The sequence below is a fragment of the Hibiscus syriacus genome, unplaced genomic scaffold (genome assembly GCF_006381635.1).
Source record: "Hibiscus syriacus cultivar Baekdansim isolate YM2019G1 unplaced genomic scaffold, ASM638163v2 tig00110114_pilon, whole genome shotgun sequence".
Lineage (NCBI taxonomy): Eukaryota > Viridiplantae > Streptophyta > Magnoliopsida > Malvales > Malvaceae > Hibiscus > Hibiscus syriacus.
In genome coordinates this window covers 4,560,844-4,581,800 of record NW_024062594.1, presented here as the reverse complement: position 1 = coordinate 4,581,800, position 20,957 = coordinate 4,560,844, and the positions used below count along the sequence as shown (strand labels likewise).

The window sequence follows — 20,957 nt, the reverse complement described above, 5'->3', positions numbered from 1 at the left end:
CGACCAAAGATCTGACAATACAAACACAAGCCTCACAACAATGTTGAACTTCCAAAGAACTGCACCTCATTTCCACAACCGGAACACGAAACCAGCAAACTGCAGCGGAACCCTCCTTCAACCTAAGACACATCACGTCACCGACAACACGGAAATCACCGTTGCACCACCGGTCGGAGTGCCAACAAGGACCACACAATGAAATACACAAAACACATGAGCGAGCAGTGAACAACATCAAATATCAATACCCAAGAACATTCAAATCAAGTTAAAAGACAATGAAAGGTAACAACGACAACGAACACCAACCTTGCTGCTGAAAAGAAAACTTATTAAAAAGAAAAAAAAACAACAAAGAAAAAGAAAAGAAACGGCGGCCAGCAACCAGCCTTGAGGGCTGGTCGTCACCACCGCCTAATGATAGTTAACTTCAGAACATGTTTGACTAATATAGAAGAAAATACATAAAATTTAAAACTTTCAAATGTTTACTTTCCATTATCATTTGACAACATCTGTTAGTTGTCTAAAGCTATATACATTTACATATCATACATTCTACAAGGAAACAAAAGAATCTAATTAACTAAACATCTAAAATCTACAGGCAAGTGAGATCTATAAAGATACGTTCATCACACGGAATTGTAAGACCGTCCATCGGGTGATCAAAGTCAAACTCCTCCTCAAACCGTTCAAGCAAATCCAGAAAGGAAGGTTGGTTCAAGTAGGAAATCGGAACGACGAATCTCGTCTTGTGGAATTTTCCAACATAAACTGCAATGTGGCATTTCGGCACATCCATCTGGTGCCTTGACTACAGCTTGAGAACTTGCTTGGCATGAAGAATCACATAAGGTAGATGGATACCCATTTATGAACTCGAACCGAATTAAGAAGAAAAGTGTATTAATTTTTGGAGGTCGATGAAAGTGGATTGTAGTTGGAAGGGCTATTATCATCCGAGTTGTGATTTACCCTTTACTTTTTCTAAGCGATGAAAGCAGCGTTACTCTTCAAATCTTTCGAACACTTGTTTATTAGCTTTTTTCTTCCCTTCTCCCCTCGAGGCCAAGAATTTAAAGATCAATCGTTTATTTTATTACTCTTGGGCTTACATAGACATTTAATGACTAAAGCCTTGAAAACGGTGTCATATAGCATAGAACACTATTCTAATGCATTTATTCTACTACAATGATAACACTCATTGTTTATTCAAGTCGTCATTTGATACCAAAAGCTACATTGAGTCCACCAGTCTAAATCCATAAGGCCTCATGTTATAACAGTCAAGTTTGTGGCCATAGGTAACTCCAAGCATATCACAATACCTTTTATAGAACCCAATGCGATCCTCTACTCTTGTATCTGAACCAGGAAAACCACATTCCAACCCACCATTGATAATATTTATGGTCATATCGAGCCTCGAAATTCTCCCCATCGTGATGTCTGCTGGTGAAGGCGATCATCCTCCTGTCATAACGTCATAGCAAGAAGGCTTTGGTGACTGTGGAGTCATCCAGAACCAGAAAGCATACTCGAAGGACAACGTGGCATTGGTTTTTAAGATGGCAAGGTTTTGTAAAAGCTCATCCTTACGCCCTATGCTTTCTCTAAATTGGCTATAGTTATAGTTCTTGTGGCATCAAATTTAAAGGGCTCAATACCCTAGGCCCACGGTTTGGAGCAGGTGGACGAGCCCAACCTTGAGTAGGCATGGGACAAGGAGGAGCAACCCATTGAGGCCAACCCCAATTAAGAAATGGAGCTCATCCCCAATTTAAAGCTCGCTACTGCTGGTCGTGCGAGCCACCCTTGACAGGCCGACCACCATAGCCGCCTTTATTCTGCTTGCCTCCACCGTGGCCACGGCCACCTGAATTTTTCCAGCGTTGATTGTTCTGCTTTTGGCCAGATTGTTGCTGCCCTTTCCCTTGTCCCATAGGTGGAGGAACAAAGGAGGAATCATCGTCCTTATTTGATGCAGCTACCGTGGCATATTCAGAAGCCATAATTACGTCTTTGGCTAACCCAGACTCTTCAAGAGTAAGCATTAAACGAGCTTGATAAAACGGAGGAAGTGGATTACTTTGTAGGATCATCTTACCCACACCACGGTACGAAGCAGTAAGACCCGAGACAAGTTGGAGTACAAGACGATTGTCAGATACTTTTTCAATTGATCGACCAGAGACTTTAGCCGTTGGCAATATGCCGAGGCATTGGGAAAGTGTTCCATCTTAGTGGTAGAGAAATCATGCTCAAGAGTGACCGCACGGGAATGCTTATTATCTTAGAATATGTCCCGCAGACGATTCCAAGCTTCCATTGCTGTAGTATCTGGTTCAAGAATGGTGTGCAAGAGATCGTTAGAAATTGTGGCGTAGATCCATGATAAGACCGTGGCTAATAAGACGAAATCTGAATTTTAAATACATATGGTATTTTCATTAAATTCAATTTGGTCATATAATAAAGTCATTCTGGTATTCGTGGTTGATTTGTCTATTGAATATCCATTTCTTAATACCGAATGCGCTGTAAAGTTGAGCTGAGCTAAGTACTTACAGAATTATCATTGATCCAAACTTGAGAAGACTAACACGCATTCAATTGATATCTATGTCATTCAAGTACTGACATAGCACTAACGTTGGTCAGCTCACTTAAGCTGAGTTCTATAACTTGTAAGAGTAGTACAATACCCATGCTTATTTGGATCCTTAATTCAAAGATATTTACTCAGTCTAATACATAAAGGTATTTTGGTCATTTTGGTGCTCAATGTTTTTTTCATTCATTTCAAAGCTTGAGGATAACCATTCATTCCTGGTTTGGTGATATTCTTGGGCCATTTTCATTCTAGGGGTATTTTAATCATTTTATAGATTCAAGGTATTTAAATCATTTCATTCTATATGATCTTAGTATTTTACTCAAACGTATACTTTTTTCCAGACCTTTTGAACAATTCTAATAAAAAAACACCCTCAATAAACTATTCTCCAAGTATTTACTCATAACTTGAAGATTTACGAAATATCAGGAATTTTCTGTATAAACTTATAACTTAACGATCAAACTAGTAATTCATCGGTTTAGGCATGACTTCTTTAGTACTTTTTCATTCGGGGTCAATTCGACTACTTTTCTCTCTCAAGGGTAATTTCATAATTTTACCTAATCGAAGTATTCTCATAATTTATCATCCAAGTACCTTTAATGAGAAAAATTATAATTTACATATTCAGGGCTAATTCTTTTATTACTCAATCACAAAACTTATAATTTCATAGAGACTTAACTAATTTATCACTTAAACCGTATTCAGTTCGAATCCATCCATAATCAAACAGGCATGATAGACCAATCATATAAATATTTATATCCATGCATTTATCCATTATCAACATGTTCCATAAAGTATAAAGAGGTAGTAATGTATTACCTCGATTTCTGTGCCATACTAATCGACCATAAAAATTCCATTCAAACGCCCTCAATCTTGAAATCAACTTCCAATAATTCCTCATATACATATTAACAATTTTTTTTATCAAAAACGAAACTTAATTCCGAAAAACAGATCGAATCGGGTGATTAATCAGTGAAAAACAACTTACCAAGTTTGAATTTGGCGAAACGGCCTCAAAATCGAAACATCAACAAAACCCAAAATATTAGTCTTAAATTCTAGCTCAACAACTTGATTTCCAGCTTCCAATCTTTTTCTCACGAACACGGACCATCCACCGTACAAATACAATTTCAAATAATTTTCCTTGTCATAAAAATAACTTATTATAATTGAAATAATATATTAAAATCTAAATAATAATTTATGGGCCTAATTTAATATTTAGCTAACAAGGCTAGGGACTAAATTAATCTTATTGAAACTATTAAGACATAAACATTACTACATGGAAACTAGAAAACAAGGTTAAGTTCTTACCATTCTTGGATGACTAACTTGGTGATTTCCCTTTTTTTTATCCATTCTTTCCCAGTTCTTTCCTTTCCTTATTATAACTTTTCTTTGAGGCCCGTCACCAACCCGATCGTAGGAATTGCAATGGTATTGGAGGGAAGGAAAATCTAGAGGGAATAAGAAAATTTATATACTGAAAAATGGATAGAAACTGGAAACCCCCCCTTGGAGTGGATGCAAATTCGTCACCAGTTCCAATTCCAGGTTTGAGTTCGGGTGTTTCACTATATGCTACCTCATGATGGACTGAATCAATGGTATAAACTCTGTCACTCGTTTCATCTCCATATTGATAGTTGGTCGAACTATTCTCATAAGAAAATCGACCAAATCCTGTTTCTTGCTACTCCTGAGGATGATGATAGTTCACATTTGATGTACTCAAGTTATGGTCTTGAAGCATCGACCTGAAACTAGTCTCACGCGTCTCCCCACGGAGCAAAGCTTGGTTACAATCCATGACTTGAAGCTTATCATTCTCCTGGAAAACAATCGAACTACCCGAAACCGATGAGACCGAATCCATTGAAGACCTTGCTGCAGCTGCTGTTTTGATATCAGCCATTTTAGTCACCCAACCGAAGCTTCCCAAACTATTGTTTAACCCAGAAGATAAAGAAGATGGACCGGCTGTCCTCGATGAATCCCACCAATTTGTTCATGTGTTAAACTCATCTGCCATAGCAAAAAAAAAAACTAAGCTGTTGTTGCCTTATGGTTGAATAAAAGAATAATAAAAGAATCATTTATTTTCTACCCTTTCTTTCAATCATTCACCCCTCCATCACTTCATATTATTTTATTATATGAATGGAGATTATTGTTGAAGAATAACAAATCAATACATTTCTTTAATTGATTTCAAACTTTGGTGGACATAAAAACTGACCGAAAATGAGCTGAAAATATTGGATTTCAACCATAGTTGTTTTATCCTTACTTAAAAAAAAATATATCTCTTATGGAGTGGTCCTTAATTATTTAATAAAATAATAGTAGAATACAACAATTATTTGCCAACTAAACTTTATATCATTTCACATATTTTAAACTAAAATAAATCTAACCCCATATTGGGGTGTGACAATGTTTATTATTTTTAATTTAATAATAATATATACTGTAACATAAAATAAATCACACGTATAATTACTAAATAATATCTTAAAACATAACTTTAAATTAATGATTTACAGTGAAATATATACCTATTACATAAACTACCTACCGTATATGTTGAAAGTATCGATTCCATTTAAATAAGTATCGGCACTTTTGAAATTTAAAAGAAAAGCAATAATAGCGCCTATAAAGTATCGATACTTTATAAAAATGTATCGATATTTTACAATATAACAAGTAAAAATATGACAAAACCAATTTCATATGAGAAAAAACCGATAAAATTTACCTAATATGTTGAAAGTATCGATCCTTTTTATAAAAAGGATCAATACTTTACAATATAACATGTAAAAATACGGTAAAACCAGTTTCATTATGAAAAACGGTTAAAATTTACCTGATATGTTGAAAGCATCGTCCTTTTATAAAAATAATAGATACTTTACAATAACAGGTAAAAATATGACAAAATCAGTTTCATTATGACAAAAACGGTAAAACTTACCTAATAAGTTGAAAGTATCGATCCTTTTATAAAAATGATAGATACTTTACAATATAACAGGTAAAAATATGACAAAACCAGTTTCATTATGACAAAACCGGTAAAATTTACCTGATATGTTGAAAGTATAAATACTTTTTATAAAAAGGATTGATATTTTTTTTTGAAAGTTTTGTAATTTATGTTTCAAAATTTTTTATTAGTGTTTCATGTTTCCACCTACAATATTAATTTAATAATTTTATTTACACAAAAAATATTGATTGTTTTGATATTTTATAAAATATTATTTAGAATTTAAATTTAACAATTTTAACCAAAGACAATAATAAATATGTAATATCTATGTTTATTGTTTTTAATTTAATAATAATATATACCGTAACATAAAAAATAAATCATTAGGCGCGTATAATTACTAAATTAATATCTTAAATCTCACTCAAAATATAACCTTAAATTAATGTTTTTCACAGTAAAATATCTACCTATTACATTAAACCTATTGGATATTGAAAGTATCGATTCCATTTAAATAAGTATCAAAACTTTTGGAATTTAAAAGAAAAACAATAATAGCGCCTATAAAGTATCGATACTTTACAAAAATGTATCGATATTTTACAATATAACAAGTAAAATATGACAAAACCAGTTTCGTTATGACAAAAATGGTAAAATTTATCTGATATGTTGAAAGTATCGATCCTTTTATAAAATGATAGATATTTTACATAAATGTAAAAATATGAAAAACAGTTTCATTATACAAAAAAGGGTAAAATTTACTGATATGTTGAAAGTATCGATCATTTTATAAAAAATATCGATATTTTACAATATAACAAGTATAAATATGACCAAATCAGTTTCATTATGACAAAACTGATAAAATTTATTTAATATGTTGAAAGTATAGATACTTTTTATAAAAATGATCGATACTTTTTTGAAAGTTATGTAATTTATGTTTCGAATTTTTTTAATAGTGTTTCATGTTTTCCACCTATAATATTAATTTAATAATTTCATTTTAACAAAAAATTATTTGATTGTTTTGATATTTTATAAATATTATTTAGATTTAAATTTAACAATTTTAACCAAAGATAATAATAAATATGTAATATCTATGTTTATTATTTTTAATTTAATAATAATATATATCGTAACATAAAAATAAATTATTAGACGCGTATAATTATTAAATTAATATCTTAAAACTCACTCAAATATAACCTTAAATTAATGTTTTCCACAGTGAAATAAGTATGGACACTTATATATATGTATCGATACTTACCGATAACCAAGTTTACCGGTTACCAAATTTTTAATAGTTTTTCATGTTTTCTACCTAAAACATTATTAGTCTGTCAACATAATAGGTAACACTAAACCGAATTTATTAAATATCTTTTAATGTATCCGATAATGCTATATATTAATCGTATATTAATCGTATTTCCTTAGATAATCCCATGCAGAAGTGAAAAATACAGAAATGAAATTCAGAGTACCCAACCATATTTATTTCTTCATATCAAGTCTTCAATTAATGTTATAACGGTACAAATCATACTTGCCAAGAAAGAATCAAGAGTTGATCTCTCTGGTAGCTTTTCCTCATAATAGTATAAAATCACCCCATACAATTAGAATACCTCCAAAACAAGAAAAAGAAATTCCCTCTTATTTTCATAACTTCCCAATTTACCTCACTATTCCATAGCCTGGCTGTCAATACCCTTCAGCCATCGTTGTACTCTCTTTCTATCTTTTTCTTTTCTTTTTCTTTCTTTTCAATTTCTTTTTGATTAATTTGATGCATTTGGAGTTTCTTGAGGTTTCTTCATCTCTCTTCAATTTTGATCTTTATGGATTCTTCTGCTTCTGATATAGTTATTCTTGAAATTTTCATAATCACTCTTTTTTTAGCAACAAGAAGATGAGGAAATGCTTGTGCCACTATATGATTTGACCGAAAATGATCAGCCCATGAAAGGTACTCTTTCTTGGAAAATAATTATTTTGAGAGGTTTATTTCTTGAATACTTCACGTCAATGCAAGTTCTCAAAATATTGTTCTTATTTCTTGTGGGCATCACTGGAAGAAGTGTTTAAATTTTTTGCGATTGTTGTGATTTTACGCCTCAATTGTTGTTGTATCTCAAGTCGAGACTGCAAATACTGTGGAAAATCAACCAGTGGAGGTTCCTCCTTCATTAAGATTCACTTGGGAGATTGATAACTTCTGTAGGTTACCCACAAGCAAGCACTATTCAGATGATTTTATCGTTGATAGTTTTAAATGGCACATTGCTCATTCCTATGTTGATAGTACTTACTTTTTTTTTCCTATGATTTTTTTGTCAATAGTAGGTTAAGTATTCACATTCTTGGTTTTGAAATTCATAGGCGAATATTGATATTTCCAAAGGGTAACAACGTGGATTATTTGTCTATGTATTTGGATGTTGTTGACTCTGACAGTTTACCCTACGGATGGAGTAGATATGCACAGTTTACTTTGGCGGTAAATAATCAAATTCATAATAAATATTCAATCAGAAAGGTATCACCTTTTACCTTGCTGTTCATACACTTACTGTTTAAGTACTCTTTTTGGGTATTAAAGCATACTAAGTTTGTTTCTGGGATTAGATAGTTTGTAAAATGATTGCTGAAAAAAATGATGATTTGATCTTGTATACGGAGTTGCATGAGCATCAGTTTTTTCCCCAATATAAGAACATCACTTATTGGCGATTTTGTTCTATAATGTCAAAGAGTATGCTTTTGTTACACTCTGTTGAACAGATAAATATGGACTTTATGCAACTAAAGGCAGGTTATATCTGATTAATTTTGCACATATCTGACTCGCATCTTGCACATATCTGACTCGCATCTTGCACACACACATCATCAATTTAATGCAAGAGAAAATAACTGGGGTTTTACATCCTTTATGCCCCTTGGTGAGTTATATGATCCTTTCAAAGGGTATATTGTGAACGATACTTTGATTATAGAAGCAGAGATTGTTGTCCGCAAAATTGCTTAAATTCTGAATTTATCACATTCCTTACTTCAGGAAGGTAATTGATTATGCTCTATATTTTGTTGAACTGATGTGTTTTTAGTTTAATATTGCCAATGTTTTGGATGTTACATTTCAGACAGATTAACATATGCCTACGACTGAGAATGATACGCCATCTGGAAGCATTCCTCTTGCTCTGCGGAGTTAACTCCAGTTCAGTGACAACGGTGCTGCAACGGAAAAGCTGACTAAATCTTTTGGATGGGGCACATATGACTCTTTCACACAGCATGATGTTCAAGAACTTAATAGGGTTCTATGTGAAAAACTTGAAGATAAAATGAAGGTGAACAACTTCAATAATTTTTCATTCCAAGTTTATTCTAATGTGAAATCAAAGTTAAAATTTTGATCACTTCTCCCATGCCACCGGGAACTGTTGTGAAAGGCACCATACAGAAATTGTTTGCAGGGAACATTATGAACTACATTGAATGCATTAATGTGGATTATAAATCTACCAGGAAGGAGTCATTTTATGGTATTTTTTTTCTTGTGAAATGATTGGTTGGGGTTTAATGTATCTTGTTCACCACGTGATGCTAATTTATTTTTGCCTGTACCAAACCTTCAACTTGATGTTAAAGGCTGTCAAGATGTATATGTTTCTTTTGACAAGTATGTAGAAGTTGAACGTCTTGATGGTGATAATAAGTATCATGCTGAGCAATATGAATTGCAGGTAATCTTTTGTTGTAAGCTTCTAAGAGAATACTAGTAGAATGGTTTGAGCATTCACTAGAAATAAGTTGATTACTGACAACTTTCCTTTCAGTTAGATTAGTGTTCCTTAGTACAAGAGCTGCATAAGCTATTTTGCCAGCATGAACATAATGTTTGGTTGTTCATTGAAGCAAAATATTGTATTTTGTAGTATATAAATGGCTTTAACAGTTTCTGTTGACCCAAACATTAATTTGTTTTCTCTTTTTGTATTGTGTTCGGCATTGTATTTGATTACACGTGACATCTTTTCCCATTTAAATGACTTTATTTTGATTTTGGATGATGTTATTTCAGTATGCTAAGAAGGGCGTGTTGTTCATTGATTTCCCTCCAGTCCTTCAACTTCAGCTTAAACGATTGAATATGATTTTATGCGAGACACCATGGTCAAGGTTAGTAATAACATCTTAGCTTTATGTGGTTTTATTTAATCTACGAGTCATTTGCAGTCCAAGAGCCTCTATTATTAGTGCTTAATGCACATTTTAAATACATTTAAATTATTTTCTTTTCAGAGTATAGAAGCCATTAGTTCATCTTCTTGTTTAACTCCACATACCCAAATGAATGTTACAAATGATAATTGGTATCTTGAGTTCTAAAATTGGTTGGCATGTTCTGTTATAGTTTTAGCTTTTAAATGATCTACTTTTGGTAAGGGCATGGTTGTCCAAACCATTGTAGTCAGTATCATTCTGGTTTTCTCATAAAACGAGATGATCTCGGTATCATTCCATTTTTATTTTTCTATTGGTCTTACTATTCATACCTGCATGTCGGCGGTTGGTATAGAAAATAATAAAAAAAGAATAGTTTCCCTTTTTTCCTTAAAAAAATCATGGATCAAGATAATCACTACCATATTAATGGCATATTGATTTGAACTGAAGCTTTCCATTGAACTTGACCGAGATGATGAAAAGTACTTATCACCTAAGTTGATAGGATGTCGGAATCTTTAAATGCTTCATAGGTTCCTATAACTATAAGCATTCATCCTGTCTTCTGTGTTCTTTCCCTTCAATGTTTTGATAATCGTTAGGTAGACTAGTTGCTGACGCAGAATTTTATGGGCCGTAGATATTACTTTTTGTTTTTATACTTGTAATTATGTTTAACACTCACATCTTTGAGTTTGTTTACGCTGTCCTCGTTCATAGTGGTGGTGTGCATGGAGGACATTATTATGCATATATCAGGCCGACTCTTTTTGATCAGTGGTAAGGATAATCTTTGGAAGCATCTTAGGGCTTATTTATATGTTTGTCCATTGAGATTCTTCAGATAATTTTAGCAGAAATTTCACATTTTGAAATTTTATAAATGGCTAAATATGTACAAGTGGCCCTGATGGGCAAAGCCTATGTGTAGCCAATTTGTGATGATGTTTTGAAGTCTTTCTTGGTGGACCAACAATTGATAGATTTGGTGGTAGTAGTCAAGTATTGTAGTATAATTCACATGAAATTTTTACCAACTGCTTCAGTCAAATTGATGCTTAATGTTCTTCTAAGCAAAAAAAATGTTAGATAGGTTTTTAATTTGGAAAGAACAAAAACAAAACATGAGAAAGATAGCAAGAAAAAGAACAGAAAAAGAAAGAGAAGGCAGAGGCACACCTTTACCCTATAATAAAGGTTGTTGCATGAGGCATTAATTTAGATAACAGTTTTAGCATTGTTGAGTGTACTTCTTATAGCTATATAACTGTTCTAGGTTGCACGAGATGGTGATCTCGCTGAGCAGATTTACAGGGATATATATTTTGATCTTGTGGACCTTGATAAAGTCAAGAGCATTCATTCATATTCAGAAGCAGACGACTTTTAATGTCTTTAAGGTACGACAAAAGAGAAAAATATTTTCTTTTCTTTTGCTTTAATTGATGCTTATGGTTCTATATATATATATATATATATATATTTGCCTTTTGGAAAATTGATTTCTTCATCAAATTGATACTCTCCTTTTCCTGTTTTCCTCTTGGTTACTACCTTTTTAATGATGTTTCGTTAACCATTTCAAGTTGAATTTTATCTTCTTTTTCTTTTTTTGTATGATAAAAATTATGGTTCTGTTTAGCTGTCCGCATTATGATTTTGCTCCTGATTTACCATGTTTCAATGTGCAGGAAGAGGTTGCTCGAGAATTTGGTGTACCAGTGCAATTCCAATGGTTCTGGCTGTGGACCAAGCTTCAAAACCATACTTACCGTCCGAACCGACCATTGGCACCTTTGGAGGAAGCACAATCTACAATATTTCTCAATAATTATACCATGGTTCAAAAGTCTTGTTTGAGGAGTATTTGTTTCTAGAGTTTGCTTCAGCCTTGTTCTGCATAGTTTTGAATTTAACTGTCTGCCTTTGAAAATTGCAGAATAAGAAAAATATGCTCTTTTTTAAGTTCAACAAGGATCTAACTCCTTGCCTAATTGTCTCTTCCTCACTGTAGGTTGGAACCTTGTGGGTGGTCTCTAATAAGCTTCCGAATGCAGAACTAAAGTTATTCCTGGAAGTTGAGCTTCGAATGGTAATCTAGTTTAGCTTTTTTTAAGCAACATGTTTCTTCTTTGATGCTTGAACTCGCTGTCCAATGATGTTTTCATTCATGAGATTCATTTGCACACCCAAAACTAATATTAATAGATCCCAACATACATGCCTAATTTGGTTCTAAAAGCTTTCTAGTGCAAAAAGTTCTATTGTTTTAGTAGGAATAAATAGAAGTCAGGGATAGACCTTGAGGAGTTAAGCTTCACAATTATACATAGTAGAATAGCTTATCTTCCCTTGACATTGATAATAGTGAGGTTTGAAATTGGCTATTTTTACTCGATTCTTTAGGCAAGTTCTGGTTATGAATCTTTATAACGCCAGACCTTTTGTTAAAGTTTTGCCCCTTTCCCCTGGATAAATGTTTGGGGTTCTCTTTTATTTGAAACCTGATGTTAAACATAATTGTTCAAGATTCATGACCGATAGCTCCACCATACAAGACAAAGGAAGATAATTGACTTTTCTTCAAGCAGTATGATATTTAGAAAGAAAAGATTCGGTAGGTTGTCTCATGTTGTCTATTCCGCCTTGTCTTTTGGACAATAACGTGAAATCTTATTTGGGTTATCTTTCTGATCTATTACCTATATTGGAGGGTTGTTTCAGATATTTTTACTGGTTATATTGATAATTAAAGCTATTTTATAAGTTATACCTTGTTTTACAGTATTTTGTGGGTTTAACTCTGACATGATATTATTTGCCATCTGATTAATTTTCCTAACTTTTTGCTCTACTTTTGGAATTTTTGAGGGATGATACTCTGGTTCTGCTTTAATTTCCAGGAAATTAAGTTTGAGCCCAGTGTTATTTTGAGAGGTACCTTACTCTATGCAAGTTCCCAAAATATGTTCTTGTTTGTTATGGGCATCAGTGTTTTATTTTTTTGCGGTTGTATGTCTCAATTTGTTAGTTGTCTCTCAAACCGGGACTGTAAATACTGTGGAACATCAACCAGTGGAGTTTCCTCCATCAAAATTCACTTGGAAGATTGATAACTTCTCTAGGTTACGCACAAGGAAGTACTGTTCAGATGATTTTATTGTTGATGGTTTTAAATAGTACATTGCTCATTTCCTTGTTGATAGTACTTACCTTTTTCCCTTTTATTTTTTGGTCGATAGTAGTTTAGTATTCATACTCTTGGTTTTCAATTCCATAGGCGAATATTGATATTTCCAAAGGGTAACAACGTGGATCATTTGTCTGTATATTTGGATGTTCCCTACTCAGAAAGTTTACCCGACGGATGGAGTAGATATGCACAGTTTACTTTGGTAGTAAATAATCAAAATCATAATAAATATTCAATCAGAAAAGGTATCACTTTTACCCTTCTGTCCATACGCTTAATGTTTAAGTAATCTTTTTGGATATTAAAGCATATTGCGTTGTTTATGGGTTTAGATAGTTTGTAAAATGGTTGTTGAAAAAATGATGATTTGATCTTGTATACGAAGTTGCATTAGCATCAGTTTTGTTCTAATACAAGAACATCACTTAGTGGTGATTTTGTTCTATCATGTAAAAGAGTATGCATTTGTTACCCTCTGTTGAACAGATTAATATGGACTTTATGCAACTAACGGCAGGTCATATATGATTAATTTTGCACATATTTGACTTGCATCTTGCACACACACATCACCAATTAATGCAAGAGAAAATGACTGGGTTTTACATCCTTTATGCCCGGTGAATTATATGATCCTTGCAAAGGGTATCTTGTGAGCGACACTTTGATGATTGAAGCAGAGATTGTTGTCCAAATTCTGAATTTATCACATTCCTTAATTCAGGGGAAGGTAATTGCTTATGATCTATATTTTGTTGAACTGATGTGTTTTTAGTTTAAAACTGCTAATGTTTTGGATGTTACATTTCAGGCAGTTTATCATATGCCTACAACTGAGAATGATACGCCATCTGGAAGCATTCCTCTTGCTTTGCGGAGTTTGTTTTACAAACTTCAGTACAGTGAAAGCAGTGCTGCAACGGAAAAGCTGACTAAATCTTTTGGATGGGACACATATGACTCTTTCACACAGCATGATGTTCAAGAACTTAATAAATTTCTATGTGAAAAACTTGAAGATAAAATGAAGGTGAACAACTTCAATAATTTTCCATTCCAAATTTATTCTAATGTGAAACCAAAGTTAAAATTTTGATCACTTCTCCTATGCCACAAGGGAACTGTTGTGAAAGGCGCCATACAGAAATTGTTTGCAGGGAACATTATGAACTACATTTAGTGCATTAATGTGTATTATAAATCTACCAGGGAGGAGTCATTTTACGTTATTTTTCTTGTGAAATGATTGGATGGGGTTTAAAGAATCTTGTTCACCATGTGATGCTAATTTTTTTTGCCTATACTAGACCTTCAACTTGATGTTAAAGGCTGTCGAGACGTATATGCTTCTTTTGAAAAGTATGTAGAAGTTGAACGTATTGAAGGTGATCTCTCTATGATAGCTTCTCCTCAAAGTAGTATAAAATCAACCCCATACAATTAAAATCCCTCCAAAACAAGGAAAAAGAGATCTTCCCTCTTATTTTCATATTTTCCCAATTTATCTCTCAATTCCGTAGCTTCTTAATACTCATCGATGTACACTCTTTCTATCTTTCTCTTTTCTTTTCAATTGTTTTTTTACTAATTTGATACATTTGGAGTTTGTTTAAGGTTTCTTTCATTTTCTTCAATTTTGATTTCTTCATGGAATCAACTGCTTCTGATTTAGTTATTCTTGAAATTTTTTTACTATTCTTTTTTTTTCAGTGACTAGAAGATGAGGAAATGCTTGTGCCACTATATGATTTGACCAACAATGACCAGTCCATGGAATGTACTCTTTTCTTGGAAATAATTATTTGAGAGGTTTACTTTTTTGAATACCTTACGTTAGTGCAAGTTTTCAAAATATTGTTTTTGTTTTTTGTGGGCATCACTGGAAGAAGTGTTTTATTCTTTTGTGATTGTTGTGATTTGAAGTCTTAATTTGTTAATTGTATCTCAAACAAGTACTGCAAATACTGTGGAAAATCAACCAGTGGAGGTTCCTCCGTAATCAAGATTCACTTGGAAGATTGATAACTTCTCTAGGTTATACACAAGGAAGCACTGTTCAAATAATTTTATCGCTGATGGTTTTAAATGGTACATTGCTCACTCCCTTGTTGATAGTAGTTACCCTTTTCTCCCCCTTGATTTTTATTTTGGTGATAGTAGTTGAGTATTCATACTCTTGGTTTTGATTTTCATAGGCGAATATTGATATTTCCAAAGGGTAAAGACGTGGATCATTTGTTTATGTATTTCTGCCAAAGTGAATTGTGCATATCTACTTCATCCGAATGGTGCTTCACCCATTGATGTACTCTCTTTTTATCTTTCACTTTTCTTTTCAATTGTTTTCTTTTTGACTAATTTGATGCATTTGGAGTTTCTTTTAAGGTTTCTTTTCTTTATCTTCAATTTTGATTTCATGTATCAATATAATCACTACCGTACTAAGGGTATACTGTTTTGAACTGAAACTTTCCATTGACCTTGACCGAGATGATGGAAAATACTTATCACCAGAAGCTGATAGGAGTGTTTGGAATCTTTACATGCTTCACAAGTTCCTATAACAATAAGCATTCATCATGTCTTCTCTGTTCTTTCCCTTCAATGTTGTGATAATCGTTAGGTAGACAAGTTGCTGACGCACAATTTTATGGGCCGCAAATATTACTTTATGTTTTTTATACTTATTATTATGTCTGGCACTCACATCTTTGAATTTGTTTACAGTGTCCTCGTTCATAGTGGTGGTGTGCATGGAGGACATTATTATGCATATATCAGGTCGACTCTTTTTGATTAGTGGTATGGATCATCTTCTTAAGCATCTTAGGGCGTGTTTGTATGCTCGTTCATTGAGAGTCTACGGATAGGTTTTTAACTGCAGAGAAGATCGGAAAAGATATATAATTTGATATGGTCAACAATGATAAAGTAAAAAAAATTCATATTCATAAGCAAATGACTTTCAACGTGTTTAAGGTGCTTTAATAGCGACAAAAATTTCATTTTCCTTTGTGTCAATTGATGCTTATGGTTATATATATATATATCGTTTTGGGATCATTGGTCTCTTCATCAAATTGGTACTCTCCTTTTAATGATTTCCTCTTGATTATGTTTTTAATGATGTTTCATTAATCATTTCAAGTCGAACCTTAAGTTCTTCTTGTTTTTTTATATGTTACATTGTGATCTTGTTTTGTTGTCCATGTTATGATTTTGTTCCTAATTTACCATGTTCCAATATGTAGGAAGAGGTTGTTAGAGTTTTGTATACCATTGCGATTTCAGCGATTCTGGTTGTGGGCCAAGCTTCCAAACCATACCTACCGTCCAAACTGACCCTTGACACTTTGGAGGAAACAAAATATGTAATATTTTCATTATAAATTATTATACCATGGTTCAAAATTCTTGTTTGTGAAGTATTTGTTTCTAAATTTTGCTTATGACCTTGTTCAGTATAGTTTTGGATTTAACTGTCTTTGAAAATGCATAATAAGGAAAATGTGACATTTTTTTAGTTTGACAAGGATATAATTATGTGCCTAATTGTCTCTTACTCATTGTAGGTTGGAGGCTTGAATGATGTATCAGATAAGGTTCACAATGCAGACCTAATGTTGTTCTTAGAAGTGGAGCTTGGACTGGTAATCTAGTTTAGGTTTTATAAGCAACGTGTTTCTTCTTTGATGCTTGAACTCTCTGAAGAATGATATTTTCATTCAGGATCTTTCATCCTCACCCCCGAAAACTAAAATTAATTGATCCAAACATAAAGGCCTAATTTGTTCTGAAAGCTTTCCAGTGCAAAAAGTTCTGTTATTAGAGTAGGAAGAAATGGATGTTAGGGATAGTCCTTGAGGTGTTTAGCTTCATAATTATACATAGTAGAACTTCTTATTTGCCCTTGAAAATGTTTGTTAGTGAGGTTTGAAATTGATTGCATTTTACTAGATTCTTTAGGCAAGTTTTGGTTATGAATCTTGCCAAAGTCGGGCCTTTTGTTTCAGTTCCACCCCTTCCCCCTTCATAAATGTTTGGGGCCTTCTTTAATTTGCATCTTGATGTTAAACATAATTTTTCAAGATTTACGACCGATAATTCCACCGTAGAAGATGAAGGAAGGTATTTTACTTTTCTTCAAACACTATGATATTGAGAAAGAGAAGTTTCGGTAGTTTGTCTCATGTTGTCTATTTCCTTTTGCCTTTTGAAACAAAAGGCCCAACTTTGGCAAGTTTTGGTTATGAATCTTGCCAAAGTCGGGCCTTTTGTTTCAGTTCGGTCCCTTCCCCCTTCATAAATGTTAGGGGTCTTCTTTAATTTGCATCCTGATGTTAAACATAATTTTTCAAGATTTATAATCGATAATTCCACCGTAGAAGACTAAGGAAGGTATTTTACATTTCTTCAAGCACTATGATATTGAGAAAGAAAATTTCAATAGTTTGTCTCATGTTGTCTATTTCCCCTTTTCTTTTGGATAATTACTTGAAATATTATTTGGGTTATCTTTTTTATCTATTAGTTATATTGGGGTTGTGAAAAGTGCAAGGAAGCCAATAGAAATTTTGTCGAAATTAAACAAAATGACAGGGTATGCTCCTGATGAAGAGACCAATCTTTATGAGGTTAGCTTCTAGCAGTATCTTTTATTAGTAGAGCAATTTCAGTTCTTAGTTATTTTTCTTTCTTATTCTTGCATTTTAGGAGGAAAGTATTCTGCTCATTATCTTTTTTCCTTTTTCTGTTTTAGATATTTTAGGAGGAAACTATTGTACCTTGTTTTACAGTAGTTTTGTGGGTTTGACTATGACTTGGTATCATTTGCCATCTGATTAATTTTTCTTAGTAACCATCTCAAAAAATGAGTGAGAGTGATAGAGACGGAGAGAGAAAAGTTGAAAGATCAATCGTTCTCTGGAGAAGCTTGGTCCAATTTCATCGATAATCTAAGTAAGAGAGTTTCAAGACGAACGTTAAGGGAATTGTTTCTCTTCCAAGGCCCGGTAGTGAGAGTTTTCATTCTAAGTGAAACGAAAAATCCAAAACACAAATCCTCCACATTCGCTTTTGTGCAGTTTAACAATGAGGTAGGTTTGATGAATGCAATAGATTATAAACGGATCCTGGATAGATGGGAGGAAAGTATCAATAGGAGTCGCAAAATATTAGGAAGCTCGATCAAGGATAGTGGGAACAGAACGACCACTGACTAAGACTCCGAGGCATAATATAGAAGAGATTTCAAGGTTTAAGGAGAAAGATGAACTTCCGAAGAGTATAAGGGATGAGAGATCATATAAGGATGTTTTGTTGACGAACAGAGGGAAAATGAGTGTTTCTGAATACAAGGAGATTAGGAAAGACAATCTAGACAGGGTGAAAGGAAAGAAGAATATTTGGGAGATGCATATACCTTTCGAAAGTTCAAGCTGGGTGAAAAGGTCACTTACGGGGATTGTCAAATACTCTTTCGAGCTGGAGTTGGTTCAGAAAGCTTTGACTAATAAAGGTTATGAAGTTCAGATAGCTAGTTGGGGTTACGTTTGGAATTCTTGTGTTGTCACCTTTAAATCGACTGATGAGATGATAGAGGCATGGACAAAGAAGAGGGAGAAGCTTTATTTTGGTTCGACTGGTTGGCACCTTTGCCAAATGAAGGTGGCGTGCTAATGGCTTATTGCCTAGTCGAGTTATACGGTGTTCGTCTTTTATGCTGGAATGATTAGCTAGGAGGTGAGGGTGGTAGAAGGAATTCAAGATTCGACAAGAAACAGGGAAGACCTCTCGACCTTGAAAATTCTGATTAAGGTGGCGAGCCCGTTTGACGTCCCAGAGGTGATCACTCTAGGGTCGTATGGAAGGTCCTTCAAGGTTAGTATTAAACTGGGTTCGGCGTCTAATACTTTGATTTTTTTCTAAGCAAAACGCTGGTGAATGTTTCCGATAAAATATACTTTGACGAAAAGCTGTCGGAGGAGGAAGTTTACAATTGAAACACAACTGACGAGGAAGGCTTTGACGGTTAGAAGATGATGCACACCAAAAGGTAAACACGTGGATTAAACAAGGTGTTCATCCGGATTTGTTGGAGTTGATGGAAGTCAACAGTTTCCAATGACAAGCAGGGATGAGAAATGCATTAATAGCGGGCTGTTAGATCATCTCAGTTTTGGGAGAATCAAAGTTGGGGAGCATGCGGGCCTGGACATTAGGAATATAGAAGAATTTTCAATTGGCATTCAGGCCCAATAAGAGGGAAACAGTGAGCCAGATTCCCCTGTCATGAAAATTATCCCTTTTGGTCCAACAATAAATTTAAATGGGCTTCGGAATATAGGTCAGAACTAGAATTTGGTTGTCTTGTAATAAAGGGGATGAAGTTAATTATGGGAATCCTCCCTATTGCTTAGGAGCAGGGGTCAGATCAGAAGTTCCAGAAGAAAATTTAGAGAATGTTGGGTCTGCTACAGATTGTGTTGAGAATTATTCAAGGGGAAGATCATCTTACTGTTCTAAAAGCACACTATCCATGAAGAGTGCCCCTGTAACATCCCAAATATCGGGTCAATAACCAAATCGTAAGGAATTAAAAATTTAATGGTTTAAGTGGAATAATTGATTAATTCAATGACTAATTTTGGAAATTTTGATTAGGATTTGTTATCAAATATGAAATATTAAAGGGGCATTAAGGTCTTTTTGAAGAAAATAAATTTTAATTCCCTTTTAAGAGTTATATACACGTGGAGTTTGGGAGAGGAAAGGAAAAGTCTGGAACTTCTTCTTCTTCTTTCTCTTCCCGTGAGCTCCATTCAAGGTGAGTTGATTTTAAGTTGTTTGTTCTTTGAATTTTTAAGTTGGTTCTTATTCTTTGGGTGATTTATAAGCTTAAGGGAGGCCTTAGGGAGATTAAAACTAAAAGATGATTGAGTTAGTGATGATTTTGTAAAGTGGGGTTTTAAAGGAATTGTTGATATGGTTTAGTTTTTGGACTTTTATTGGTAAATTTGACTTGTCAAGGGTCTAACTAAAGAGTTAGGAGTATTAGGAATATTTAAAACATATTTGAAAATATTTTATGATTTTTAGATTCAAGAGTGCTAGTGAGATTTTGGATATTGAGGAGTTTTAAAGTGAGATAAGTTGGTTTGGGCAAGTTAAGTTAAGTTTTAAGGCATAAAAGGAGATAAAAGTAGGCGATTTGGGTGAGTTTTGGTTAAAATTCGAAATGGAAATGGTAATTTCTGGGCAAGGGTATCAGTATTGGAAGAACAATACCTATATTTCAAGATAAAACTGGTTTGAGTTTGAGGATCATTATCGGTACTAATTAAGCGAGGTATCGATAGTGAAATAGGGGTATCGATACCAAGAGTAAGGTATCGATACCATTACCAAGTTTGAAATTCCAAAATGCCAAAATGGTATCGATACCAAAGTGGATATCGATACCATAAAAAGGAAGTATCGGTATTGTAGGAGGAGTATTGATACTAGTGCGTCTGTAATTATAAATTAGGTGTTTCTTTCAGCTTAAGTTATCATGATTGGTTAATAAGTAATATGAATTCTAATACTCATTTTGATTGTATTATTGTGTAGACATTGAACGAAGACAAATTCTTGACGATTCAACGTTATAAGTTATCGATCAATAGTGATAAGGATTCGTCTAGGACTTCAGTGGGGCAAAAGTGAGTGCAACTTATTTATTTTATATTAGATTCGAGGGTTGCTTGTGATAAGTCAACCTCAGAGTTTTCGATCGAAAACCTTTCAATTTCTTTATTGCTATATTTTTCAATGTTTTATTCAAGTTATATTACTTAAGCTATGTTTTGATGTTTATGTAT

General features: G+C 33.5%; 2 pseudogenes; both read left to right on the top strand.

The window, feature by feature from the left end:
• The first annotated feature begins 281 nt into the window (after positions 1–281).
• LOC120215392 lies at positions 282–12,523 on the top strand (annotated as a pseudogene).
• Positions 12,524–12,775: 252 nt separating this feature from the next.
• LOC120215391 lies at positions 12,776–17,768 on the top strand (annotated as a pseudogene).
• The last annotated feature ends 3,189 nt before the right edge of the window (positions 17,769–20,957 follow it).